Here is a 13,432-nt window from a genome sequence, read left to right as displayed (position 1 = left end):
TGCAACTTCAAAGCATTTCCCACGCACAAAAATGCCTCCCCCCACCCTCAAAAAAGAGAAAAAAAAAAAAACAAGGCAAGACAGCATGGATATATGTGTTACGTAAGCAGCATTCTTCTAACGTGGTTGACATTTCCAAGCAGGCAGGCTTTGGCTTTGCAGATAAGAAGGGAATGAGGGGGTTGGAGAGGGCTGTGCCCCCCCTCGAGGTTTTGAGCGGAACAGACATCAAATGTTTGAATGTTTGAGTGGGCTCCTTGTAACGGCAGCAAGCGCCTTAACAATACTGTCAAGTTTTCCCCCCTAATGTATTGAATTGCAAGTAAAAGGCAATTAAAATATTGAAAGAGGGAAAGTCATTTCAATTGTTTACACCTACTGCTCTCTAGTGGACGTTTGAATATACACGGGCTTCAGGTTGCAACCTTACTTCACTTTATGTTTGGAAACGATTTTATCAACTTATTGTCAAATTAATTTAGAACCTAAAGGACGAACATCATTTATCAAAAACATGATTTGATCCCACCCAAAATACTCTGATATCTAATTTAAAATAAAGAACGGCTGCTTCCCAAAAGCCATTACCACCTTCAACTCCCATCTCCAGCACTTTTGAACACAATGTACAGTACAACTGCCACGGTGAAAATGCACATAGTTATTATAAATCATTACTTACATTTTGTTTAATCTGCTTATACATTTTTAACCTTTTATTTTTGTTTTTTCACTTAGCATTGCAGGGATAAACCCTCCAATTTCATTATAGGATTGTATAATGACAATACTGAAAAAGGCCTTTCTTTCTTTCTTTCTTTCTTTCTTTCTTTCTTTCTTTCTTTCTTTCTTTCTTTCTTTCTTTCTTTCTTTCTTTCTTTCTTTCTTTCTTTCTCATTTTAGGAGACAGCCACCTCCAGCATTTTCTTGAGAATTATAGAGTTAAGTGTGTACATGGATCGGGATTCTTCGTCCGAACACCCACTACAATGAACTGAAATGAAAAACATCTGCCTGCTTTATTTTTAATTAAGGCAATTTAGTCATGATACTATAATTAATCAGATTAAAGATTCATCTCGTTGAAAACGGTCCATGGAATCACGCCAATTTGATTATTTGAACCTGATTAAACTAAAAAAAGTTTAGAATTTTAATTTGATTGACGGAGGTGAGGTGAGTTGAAGAGCAACCAGGTAACCTAAGGAAATGATGAAAATTGGATTAAGCAAGAAATAATATGGTTAGCTGCCCTATCTTAGTTTTAGGTCCTTACCATTCAAAATTGAGACAGACTTGAAATCATGACATTAGAAAATATCGAAACTTCCAATAATTTAGTGCAGTGATCAGATATAGTTTGAACTCATAGGATCTAAACATTTGCAGAGGGGCTGAGCCAGTAGGAAAATATAATGATTCATGGATTGATTTAATTTTCAGTACCTTGCAATATCGTGTCAGGATCTGATACAGGTCATTTGTTTTGAAACAATAAGAATTAAAGAAAATTATATAAGATGTCAATTTGAAGCACTAAATGTAATCAAATGTGTTGGAAAAATAAAAAGACAAAAGGGCTAGAACTTTTTTGTATGCCCAAAATTTTATTTTTCTAGGAAATTACTTGGTGTGTGTGTGTTTTTTTTATACAAACAATATAAATATGTTTACTAAATAAACAAAAATGTAGCCATGATACCTATATCATTTCAATGTTGGCCTTGAGCAAAGTATACATTGATGTGCGTTTAAGATCCTTTATAAAGAATGGGTTAGGGTTAGGGTTCCGGTTTGGGGGGAGTTGACAAGGTCATTAAAAGGCTTGCCCTAAATAAAAATGCAACAGTGACTTCTTTCATCAACATATAAGCTAACTTATTCATGAACGTGTCAAATTTCACCAATGGAGACGACGCCTGTTTAAAACGTATTTTATGCTACGTGCATGGACGCTGCCAATTACTGTCATGATTGTTCTGTCACCTCTCGTATCTTGCGGGTATACTGTTTTTTTTTTTTTTTTTAAATGACTCGCTTGGATGATAGCGTGAAACAGATTCAAAAACAAACTAAAGAAAGAGGCTTTAATGGTACTAACCATTCCATGCACGGAATGAAATGAAATGAAATGATCTGCATTTATATAGCGCTTTTCAAGTCAATGACTTCCCAAAGCGCTTTACATTGTGCTTCACATTTCCCAATAGCGGCCGTGATCTGTGCAGCCATGTAAGGCTGCTAACCTGCTTATTGGGGGTATTGGGGTTTCAGTGTCTTACCCAAGGACACTTCGGCATGTAACACGGACAAGCCGGGATTCGAACTGGGATCCCTTAATCCTAAAACGATCGCTCTACCTCCTGAGCTACTGCCCCCCCGAACTTGACAGTAGTTCCTGGTATTTTCAACAACGTTCAACGTGGTCATCTTTTTGGGAAATATGGGTATTGCAGCAAAAGGGAAAACATCATTAGTAGGACTTTTTTAACATTACATTTTTACTTTTTGCTTTCGGCGGGATGGATTCGAAAACATAATGGGTAAGGATCAACCAATATGTGTTTTTCAGGGCCGATACCGGAACCGTTTTTTAGTATTAAGAGGATGTTGATCATCTGTATTTGAGGCTGATATTCATTAGCTGTGAAAGCTTAAAAATTGTCATGAGATTATCTTTAAATTAAAAAAAGGACAAAACAAAGAATATTTGTTATGAATTTAAATAAACCTTCACTATTTCTCAGAAACATTTTACAGTAAATTAGAATTTCAATACAACTAACATAACTAATCTTCTACTTAAACAAAAAAAATAATAGGGTGGGAAAAAATAGCCTTAGTTGCATAAAGATACATTAAGACTTAAATAGCTCCCTGAAACTTTGAAAAGTAAGTTAGAATTTCAACATAACTAAAAATACATTTCAACAGAGCTTGCAAATTGACACGTGTTGGCTCTCCTGTTTTAGGGCGTGATTAACGAACTAATGTCATGGTAACAGCTAACCCTCAGCCTCCCACTTTAGTGAACTCTTTATGCTCTCTATCACAAACCCACACGCTTGATTGACCAACTAATGTTATGATAAGAGCTAATATGGCCGGCTTCACCCGAATGTGGGTCCCTAAGACAAGTTAACTAAACTTTTAAGCCATCTCTTAATCACACACACGTTTTCTACCACAGACTTATTACAATCACAAAATTATCAACGGTCTTGATACACAGCCATGTCGGGACCCAGGAGTTAGCAGAACTGCTTCTGTTAACTCTATTGTTAATGTACCTGCTTCAGTGGCTCTGCCCCCAGTCGCTTATCCAATCAGAAGGCGCTAGGCGGCTAGCTAGAAGACAGAAGGCAGAATAAAGGGAGAGACGCTAGGCTGCATCTGAGCCTCAAAACGTTTAAAATATATTCAATCGGCCGATTGAATAAATAAAAATGTCAATGCTGATATCCATCAAATCTCTAAATATCAGTGCCGACAATCGGCCGGCCCGATAATCCGTCGACCTCTTATAATGGGCCGTAAGTAGCCATAGTTTACTCATGCCAGATTCAGAACGATTGGAGTTTAATTTTGCCGTTCTTCTCCGTCGCATCGTCTCAATGTTTGCCTTGTGCTGTCTCCTTTTTTTCTGAATTGTCAAAACTACTCGCATGTGGTGCCCTTGAGAAGGCGGCACAGGGGAAAATGAGAGGAGGCCAAATGCCGCCACCATGCCTGTCTGGGCCTTTGTCTTCACTGTGGAGGACAGCGACTGCCGGAGGAATACCGATGCAAAATGCTGAGGAGAATGCAAACTGTAAGCCTGATGGCATATATGGAGCCGAGGGGGAAATAATTTCATGGCAAATTCTTTATAGCGCTCAAACAAATCCAAAGGAAAAAGACGAACAGTATACTGTAGAGCAGAAGTGTCAAAGTCAAATGGAATGAGGGGGCCAAATCCAAAATTAAACCAAAGCTTATGGAATGTTGACAACTTTTCAAATGTCGCATATAGTCTGGTGGAGCTAATTTAAGCTACTGAAAATCTAAGAAATATATTGAAATATAATGAGATGAATAGAAAGGCGCAAAACACATTTTCTTAAAGGTAGTATCTGGAATTTAAAAATGTGTTACACTCCGCCACCATCTCCTGGCTTATTGTCATGATTGCACCCTTAGTCAGATACTTCAGGAGTATGAACATCTCATCAGCTGCACCGCTTATCCTCAGTAGGGTCGCGGGGATGCTGGAGCCCATCCCATCAATCACCGGGCAGTGGGCAGGGGAAACCCTGGACTGGTTGCCAGCCAATCGCAGGGCACACGGGGACATACAACTCACTCGCTCAGTCAAACCTAGGGACAATTTGGACCGGCCAATTAACCTGAAATGCATGTTTTTGGAATGTGGGAGGAAACCGGAGTGCCCGGAGGAAACCCACGCAAGCACGGGGAGAACATACAAACTCTGCACAATAAGGCCGGGAGCTGGATTTGAACCCACTCAGGAGGTTCCCACGACCTCAGAACTGTGCCGCACACGCGCTAACCACTGACCGCCGTGCTGCAGAGTATGAACATATATTATTATTATTACATTTAGCTTTTTTATGTTTGGGTTTTTATTTGGACTGTACAGTGGAACTTCAGTTTTCGAACGCCTCTCGGTTCGGACAAATCGGTGTTCGACCAGAATTTTCGAGAAATTCTTGCTTTGCTGTTCAGTCAAAAAATCGGAGTTCGAACGCCGGTACGCTAGGGTTCGATGCTGAGCGGCGCATGGGTGTTTTGGCCCCTAATTATGCCTCCGAAGAAAGTTGGTGCAAGCAGGACAGGTGAAAAAAGACAAGTTGTTCGTACAACTATTGCCTTTAAGAAAGACATAATAGCTAAATATGAAAGAGGTGTACGAATTTCCGATCTTGCTAGTGAATACAGCATGGCTAAATCTACTATCAGTACGATAGTAAAGAATAAGTTAGCGCTATAAGCAAGCAACTGCCGCAAGTTTTGGAAGAGGGTGAAAAACTTTTGATGATTTTTCTCTCCCACCGTCCACCACAAAGGTAAGAAATTCTATACATAATCCTTTTTTTTATTTTTACACGTTCATGTTGAAGATTACGCTAACGTGAACGTACGATTAGCCAGGGTTAGCTTTATGTTTACGTTCATGGTAAACATTCAGGGTGTTGGAACGGATTAAAATGATTTTACATTACTTTTAATGGGAAAAACGATTTCGGTGATTGAACAAATCGGTTTTCGAACAGGGTTCTGGAACGGAATATGGTCGAGAACCGAGGTTCCACTGTAAACAGGTCTTTGGTTACTTACCGAAAATTCCGGACTATAGAGCGCACCTGATTATAAGCCGCACCCGTCACATTTTAAGGGGGAAACCGATTTTGTCCATACACAAGCCGCACCTATATATAAGCCGCATGCACCACATCAAAAAACGTAACACAAACACAAAGTTAATCCAAGCCAAACTTCAAGTTCCGCGATTGAAACTAAATTTCCTTTTTTTTTTTTTGATTTGAACAAATTTATTGACACTAATAACAGCAATCAGACAATGTGAGGTTTGAACAACCCTTCTCGACAATCTTAACAGCAATCTAGCATTTTCACAATTTCGTTATGTCTGGCAATATGACGTTTTAACATTCTTTTCTGACATTTTTAACATCTTTGTTAGCGTCAATAGATCGTTTTTTTGGTCTGAACAAATTTTGGTTTGAACAAATTTATTGACACTAATAACAAAAAAAAAAAACAATCATGACAATCACAACAGCAATCAAGCACATTCACAATATTATGTTCCAATATGATGTTATTACCAGCAAACAAGTGAGGATTTGAACAACCCCTCTCGAAAATCCTATTAGTAATCAAGCATATTCACAATTTCATTATATGACATCTTTGTTAGTGTCAATAGATTTGTCCAGGCCAAAGTTGATTGGCCTGAACAAATCCCCCGACACCAACAACAGAAAACAATTATGACCAACCCTTCACTGAAGCACACAGTATGAAAATCACGGCCCCCAAAATGAACGTAAAATGATATAAGTACCTAATGTTTGATGCAAACCTGCAGATTCTGGGTGCCCATTGATAGTAATCCAAGGAAAAAAAGTGCATATTTCCTAAGGTAAGGGTGGGAAAAATATATATCCACTATTCTCCGCAGTGTCCACAAAAACTCACCTTTACCGGTCCCGAATTCCCATCAGCCCGCGTTTGCTCCGCCCCTCTTTATTAATTGGCACGTTCAGAATAAGTGTCTCAAATAATCACAAATAAATAAATTACAAAAATATACAGTTGCAAATACATATTACACATATTTACAAAGAAAGACGGTACACCGAGAGAGTTTTCGAAGCTTTAATAATACTAATATAACTTTCATCCTAAACCGTGCCTTTGGCAGGTAGCCTCACGCTACTAACAACGCCTTGAGCAAAGTATACATTGATGTGCGTTTAAGATCCATAAATTGGCTGGACCTTAGCTTTGCACTCTGGTTCTAGGATTGCTAGGACCTTAATTTGGCCTTTTGGCTGAGAGTCACTTTGACTCTAATAGGATTTTGCTGGCTTTGATGCTAGGTCCTTAGCTTGGCCTTAGCTTGGCCTTTTGTGTACTTTCTATGAAGTCACTATCTTTGATTTTTGCATTTCGGAGATGGAATATGAGCTTGCTCTGTCCACTCCACGCATCGGCCCGGTATTGCAGTACCTCCGGGAACGGTGCATTCGCAATTATCGCAGCAAGGCTTTAGGGCTAGGACCTTAGCTTGGCCTTTTGGCTGAGAGTAAGTGTCCCGGCTCCTAGGCTTTGTAGCGTATTATGAACTGACCGATAACGGATAATGGATAATGAATAACGAAGATAGATCAATAACCCTTAAAAACCCCAAAACCCCCTTAGCTTTGCCTTTTGGCTGAGAGTAAGAGTCCCGGCTCCTTGGCTTTGTAGCGTATTATGAACTGACCGACAACGGATAATGGATAATGAATAACGAAGATAGAACAATAACCCTTAAAAACCCCACTGAATAAGCCGCAGGGTTGAAAATTTGGGAAAAAAGCAGTTTATAGTACGGAATTTACGGTATCTATTTTCTTGCTACACTAAGAATACTCCTCTGCCAAGCATGAAATCACTCTCCAACCTTTCCCCCATCCCCCTTTCCTCTAACCTAATGTGTTGCTTGTAATCCTTGCAGCGATACACATTTCATAGAGCCTTGTTTAGATGTTTGAGCTGAATCGTTGGGGGTGATAACTCTACATAGGGCAGAAAAAGTAATGCACGCTGCTGTCAATTACAAGCTAAGAAGAAACACATTGGAATGATAACAATTACTAGCATTCAAAAGAAGTTCACCTAAAATCAAGCACTGTTTAATTCTTGAAAACACAGCATTTAAAATTTGAGCATTTTCAAGAATGTCTAATACTTGTACAAACCTTATAGCCATAGTGAGCTAAATCGTCTTCCACAAAAAAGATAATTAAAACAATGGTCTACCAATCTCTTAACTGATATTTTTCTTCATGGAAAGACATTGTACAGTAAAAAAAAAACACTCAATGATTCCTGATCTATGATACAATAGTGTATCAATATCGTCTCAGGGCCATTAAAACATGTCACACGGGCCATGTGGCCCTTGGGCTTTGACTTTGATATATGTGGTGTAGAGCAGTTTTAGATCAGGGAATGGTGTCATAATAGTCTGTGGTTTGCAATAATCTGTGGTCTGTGCAGCCTTTTGAGACTCTTTGTGATCAACACTGGTGGGTCAGGAACCAAGAGTGTATCGGTCGCAGGCCTTTGTTTTGGCAAAATAATGCTAAGAAGAAGGAAAAAAACGAAGGGTCAATTATACTACTAAACAGTAGATGGCGATAATGCCCTGCTCAATCTTTTCCTCCTTTTCATTCAATCTGCAACTTTGAGAGGGGCTACATCTCATTTTATTCTGATTTTCTTGTTCAATGTGCTTTTTCTGCCCATAATAATATGTCCCAGGCAAGTTAGTGATAAAGGGGAAGAAAAAGTGGAAAACAGTGAGCACAATAATCTAGAAGGAAACAATTGCGAAATACAAAAATGGTGTACAAGTACCTACCATTGAAGTGCTGCTAGAAGGAACAGAGCAATTTAGAGAGCTGTGCAACATTGCCCCCAATTGGACGCACGTTGATTATCACTGTGTTGCAAATTGGGGAGCTGTGCACCCTCCCTCACTCCATGAAATTGAAGCATAAAATAAATGCAAATCACTCAATCACTCGGCTGAGGACGATTCCACTCCCCGTTTTTTAAGTCCATAAATGTTGAAAATATCCTACTAAAAGTCTGCCAACAGGCATGAAAACGCTGACGTTAAGCTTTAATTCGGTTTTCATCTCATGGGAACTTCATTGACCTACGAGCATCCTGATGAGTGCAAGGAGCACGTTTCGGGGGGATTTGCATACGGCAGCACAAAAATCTTGCATCCAAATCACTTGGCTAAAAAGGAAAGGATCCTCATGAAGTGGGGTTTTATTAGTCAAGTCAAGTCAAGTCATGTTTATTTGTATAGCCCGTAATCACAAAGAGTCTCAAAGGGCTGCACAGAACAAAGACTATTGCAAACTACAGACTATGCTATAGGATAGAAGTGTGTTTTAAGCTTAGATTTAAACATTTCCACTGAGGTTGCAGATCGAACCTCAGGGGCAAGAGCATTGCACAGCACAGAGGACTGAATGAAGAACACTCTCGAACCTGCGGATCTCTTCTTGGCTCTTGGGATCACTACTTTGCCTCTATTTTTCATGCAATCTGTTTGCATCATGACATCATTCTAAATGGCTCATGAAATACATTAGCCCGGTACATTAAGACGACGAGGAGGAAGTGGAAGGAGAAGAGGACGACGAGGTGAGCGGAGAAGATGAGGTAAAATTTTGGACTATTTGATAAAGTTTCAGGAGCGAGCAGCAGCAAGTCAACTGCAGGAGAGAGAGTGGGAAAGGTGAGATGGCACAACATTCATTTGGACAGGTAACTTAAAATTAGTTTTACCTGGTTATATCAGTATCAGAAATTATTTTCCCCCCATTTTATTAACACTCCACTTATTGAAATATAAATATTTTGTTTGTTTGTACATGATTCAATTGTTTGTTTGTTTGTACATGATTCAAATTGAATCGTTTCTTGTTTGTTTGTACATGATTCAAATTGAATCGTTTCTCCGGCGCCGTCACGAATGGCAGCCACTCCAGCAGCTCCCGTGTTATTTTCGATTGTTCTCAGCTCAGGGATGCTGCTGGAAAAGTGAATTTCCCTTCGGGGATGAATAAAGTATCTATCTATCTATCTATCTATCTATCTATCTATCTATCTATCTATCTATCTATCTATCTATCTATCTATCTATCTATCTATCTATCTATCTATCTATCTATCTATCTATCTATCTACTAGATCAGCGTTTTCAGAGCGAAGGCTCCGGACCGGAACCTAGGGGAAAATTTATTCTGAAAGATATGAGGGAGCAAGTACATGCATGATTTTGTTTAATACCAACAGAACCTTAAAATCACATCTTAAACTAACAGGGAGCCAATGAGAAGGTTCAACTTGGGTGCAAAGATGTACCATACTCTCTTTTATTTTGCGCATAGCAAATACATGTAAAATATAACTTTAAAAACTACTACTTCTAACTAGATATTGTGTTTGTTTTAACTATTTTGATACAATTTGAAAATACGTTTTTTTAATATTCCAAGTCAAATAATGTTTATTTGTGTGTTCATTAATCATAAAAAGTCTTAAAGAGGGGCACAGACCACAATAACACATTCCCCCAATCTGAAACCTATATGTATCAACAGACAATACACAGATATCATTAACACGAAATACAGATATTATCAGCATGTCCAGTTGACAGATTTCTGTCCCAAAACATTGACTGATGCAGTGGCTTCTAGATCAGTGGTTCTCGACTGGTCTGACTCAAGGACCCACTATTTCACCCCAATGACATGCTGCGACCCAAAATCAGGAACAAAAATTCTACCTCTCAGGTGTATCCAACTAATTGATTCTGCAGTTTAAAGCAGATCTAGTGAAATGTATTAACCTTTTAAAATAAAATTAAATTAGAAAAAATAACCAGCAAAACCAAAACAACTTCAGGTACTGTACTATATATACTCACACACAAGTCCACATTACTACGTGCAGTGACGGCTTATGTGAGAGCAACCCCCTAAAAATGCTTTAAAATAGACATAAACTAAAAGAGGCCCATACCCAAAATAAATAAAAAAATCATGTACCAAAACGACGATTATTTAATAGAATTATATCTATTGTCATCAATATCAATGTTGTGTACGCAACATGATTAGACATGACATTTCACGGTAAACATATATAGTAATAAAGACTTCAAAGAGAAACAGGTCTCTCTGAATAAACAGGTAAATATTTACAAAGTAATGCGAGAGACTGGCCTAAGTTATAATAATGGAGCAATGATCTAAAGAATATTGGGGAGTAGTTTTGGGATCGATTGAAAGTTATTTGACAGGGAGGCGACAATATATGAAAATAGGAGAGTTGGCATCTGGACATCTGTTGTGGAGTACCACAGGGTGCGGTCCCAAGTCCAAAGCTATTCAGTTTATATATTAACAATATATTTAATGTTTCAAAACTATTAAAATTAGCCATATTTGCAGATGACACATTTTCTATTCTAATGATAATTAAATTTATCTAGTATCTGTCGTGGTTGCAATGGCGCTGAATTGGCTGCGCCTGTGTGTCATGGTGGCCATGGTGCCCAATTGGCCCCGCCCGTGTGGCGCAGCTGCAGCTCGTTGAGAGATTGACTTTCTGTTTATAATTTGCTCAGCGCTCTCTTGCCTCAGTGTCAGCCCGTCAACAAACTTCTGCCCCACAAGACGTGGGTTCTGTCCTGTTTTCCTGTCAACGAATTTCTGCCCCACAGGACGTGGGTTCTGTCCTGTTTTCCTGTCAACAAACTTCTGCCCCACAAGACGTGGGTTCTGTCCTGTTTCCCTGTGATATCTGCAGTCCGGTATTGTTCCTGTTTATTTTTGTACTGTTTAATTTCGGGTTCCAGTTTTATTTTCCGTTTATTCTTGTCCTGTTGGTTAGTTTCTCCAGTTTTGGTTCCCGTCTAGTTTCTCCTGTTTATTTTTGTTACCCTGATTCGTTATCGATCTCGTCGGTCTCTGGCGTCCTGTCCTTCCACGCCAGACCGGCTTCTTAACGTGCTTGACTCCCCATTTCCCATAAAATAAAAAGCTTGTATAAGAACGTCACGCGATTGGGTCCTGTATCTGTTCGGGTTCTGACAGTAACAAATATTAATAGTGGATTAGTTAACCTAAAAACATGGATGGATATACATGAACGATCTTTAAATTGAAACAAGAGTTAAGTGATATTCTTTGGTAATCACAAAGCAAATCCAAACCTGGCGGTGAAAATGGCAGGGGTTGCCATAGAAACTGTACCAGAAATTACATGTTTAGGAGTTACCATAGACGGTAAATTAAACTGGAAAACACACTCCCTCCATCCATCCATCCATCCATCCATCCATCCATCCATCCATCCATCCATCCATCCATTGTCTTCCGCTTATCCGAGGTCGGGTCGCGGGAGCAGCAACGTTAAAAGGGAGGCCCCGACGTCCCTATCCCCAGCCACCTCCTCCAGCTCATCCGACGGGACCCCGAGGCGTTCCCAAGCCAGCCGAGAGACACAGTCTCTCCAACGTGTCCTGGGTCGCCCCCGGGGCCTCCTGCCGGTGGGACATGCCCGGAACACCTCCTGAGGGAGGCGTCCAGGAGGCATCCTTATTAGATGCCCGAACCACCTCAACTGGCTCCTCTCAACGCGGAGGAGCAGTGGCTCTACACCGATTCCCTCCCAGATGACTGAGCTTCTCACCTTATCTCTAATGGAGAACCCAGCCACCCTGCGGAGGAAACTCATTTCGGCCACTTGTATCCGGGATCGTGTTCTTTTGGTCATGACCCAAAGTTCATGACCATAGGTGAGGGTAGGAACGTAGATCGACCGGTAGATCGAGAGCTTTGCCTTTCGGCTCTGCTCCCTCTTCACCACGACGGACTGGTAAAGGGTCCGAATGACGGCAGACGCTGCACCGACCCGTTTGTCGATCTCCCGTTCCATCCTACGCTCTCTCGTGAACAAGACCCCAAGATACTTGAACTCCTCCACTTGGGGCAAGACCTCCTCCCCGACCCGGAGGGAGCATACCACCCTTTTCTGACTGAGTACCATGGCCTCGGACTTGGAGGTGCTGATCCTCATCCCGGCCGCTTTACACTCGGCTGCTAATCGCTCCAGAGAGAGTTGAAGATCACGGCCTGAGGAAGCCAACAGCACCATGTCATCTGCAAAAAGCAGTGACGCAATGCTGAGGCCCCCAAACCGGACTCCATCCCCGCCAAGGCTGCGCCTAGAAATTCTGTCCATAAAAGTTATGAACAGATTTGGTGACAAAGGGCAGCCCTGGGCCCTGGCGGAGCCCAACCCTCACCGGGAACGAATCTTACTGCCGGCAATGCGGACCAGACTCTGGCACCGGGCATACAGGTACCGCACAGCCCGGATAAGACTGTGCGATACTCCATACCCCCGAAGCACCCCCCACAGGGCCTCCCGAGGAACACGGTCGAATGCCTTCTCCAAGTCCACAAAACACATGTAGGCAAACTCCCATGCACCCTCAAAGACCCTGCAGAGTGTATAGAGCTGGTCCAGTGTTCCACGGCCAGGACAAAAAACACACTGTTCCTCCTGAATCCGTGATTCGACTTCCTGGCAAACCCTCCTCTACAGTACCCCTGAATAGACCTTACCAGGGAGGCTGAGAAGTGTGATTCCCCTGCAGTTGGAACACACTCTCCGGTCCCCCTTCTTAAAGACGGGAACCACCACCCCAGTCCGCCAGTCCAGAGGCACTGTCCCCGATGTCCACGCGATGTTGCAGAGGCGTGTCAATCACGACATCCAGAGCCATAATGAACTCTAGTGCAATTTTCCACTTCACAACTACTACTTAAAGTGAACAAAGGTGTATTGCCACAAAAAGAAGGAAATTTTATCTTGAGGCAATGTAGTAACTTCAAGATCCAACCGGTAAGAACCACCAGGAAAAGTATGTGTCTGTGACTGAAGTGAAACTTTGAAACAAGTTACAGGATGAGCAAGAATGATAGAACGATATAGCAAATTGATGTTAGAAGCAAAAATTAACCTTGTTATTATTATTATTAATATTAGAATCATTTTTATCGCAACTGTCATCAATTGTTATCGTCACTGTTGTTGATATCAT

The 13,432-nt window shown here is 40.9% G+C and overlaps 1 protein-coding gene and 1 pseudogene across 3 annotated transcripts in view; one reads left to right on the top strand and one right to left on the bottom strand.

Moving 5' to 3' along the window:
* kazna (kazrin, periplakin interacting protein a) overlaps positions 1 to 13,432 on the bottom strand; it is a 230,353-nt gene that overhangs the window by 181,987 nt on the left and 34,934 nt on the right. The window lies entirely within an intron of this gene.
* On the top strand, positions 6,562 to 6,778 carry LOC148369872 (U2 spliceosomal RNA; annotated as a pseudogene).

The sequence above is a fragment of the Urocampus carinirostris genome, chromosome 3 (assembly GCF_059441175.1).
Source record: "Urocampus carinirostris isolate Australia breed hairy pipefish chromosome 3, RoL_Ucar_1.0, whole genome shotgun sequence".
Lineage (NCBI taxonomy): Eukaryota > Metazoa > Chordata > Actinopteri > Syngnathiformes > Syngnathidae > Urocampus > Urocampus carinirostris.
This window is presented reverse-complemented; position numbering and strand designations above follow the sequence as displayed.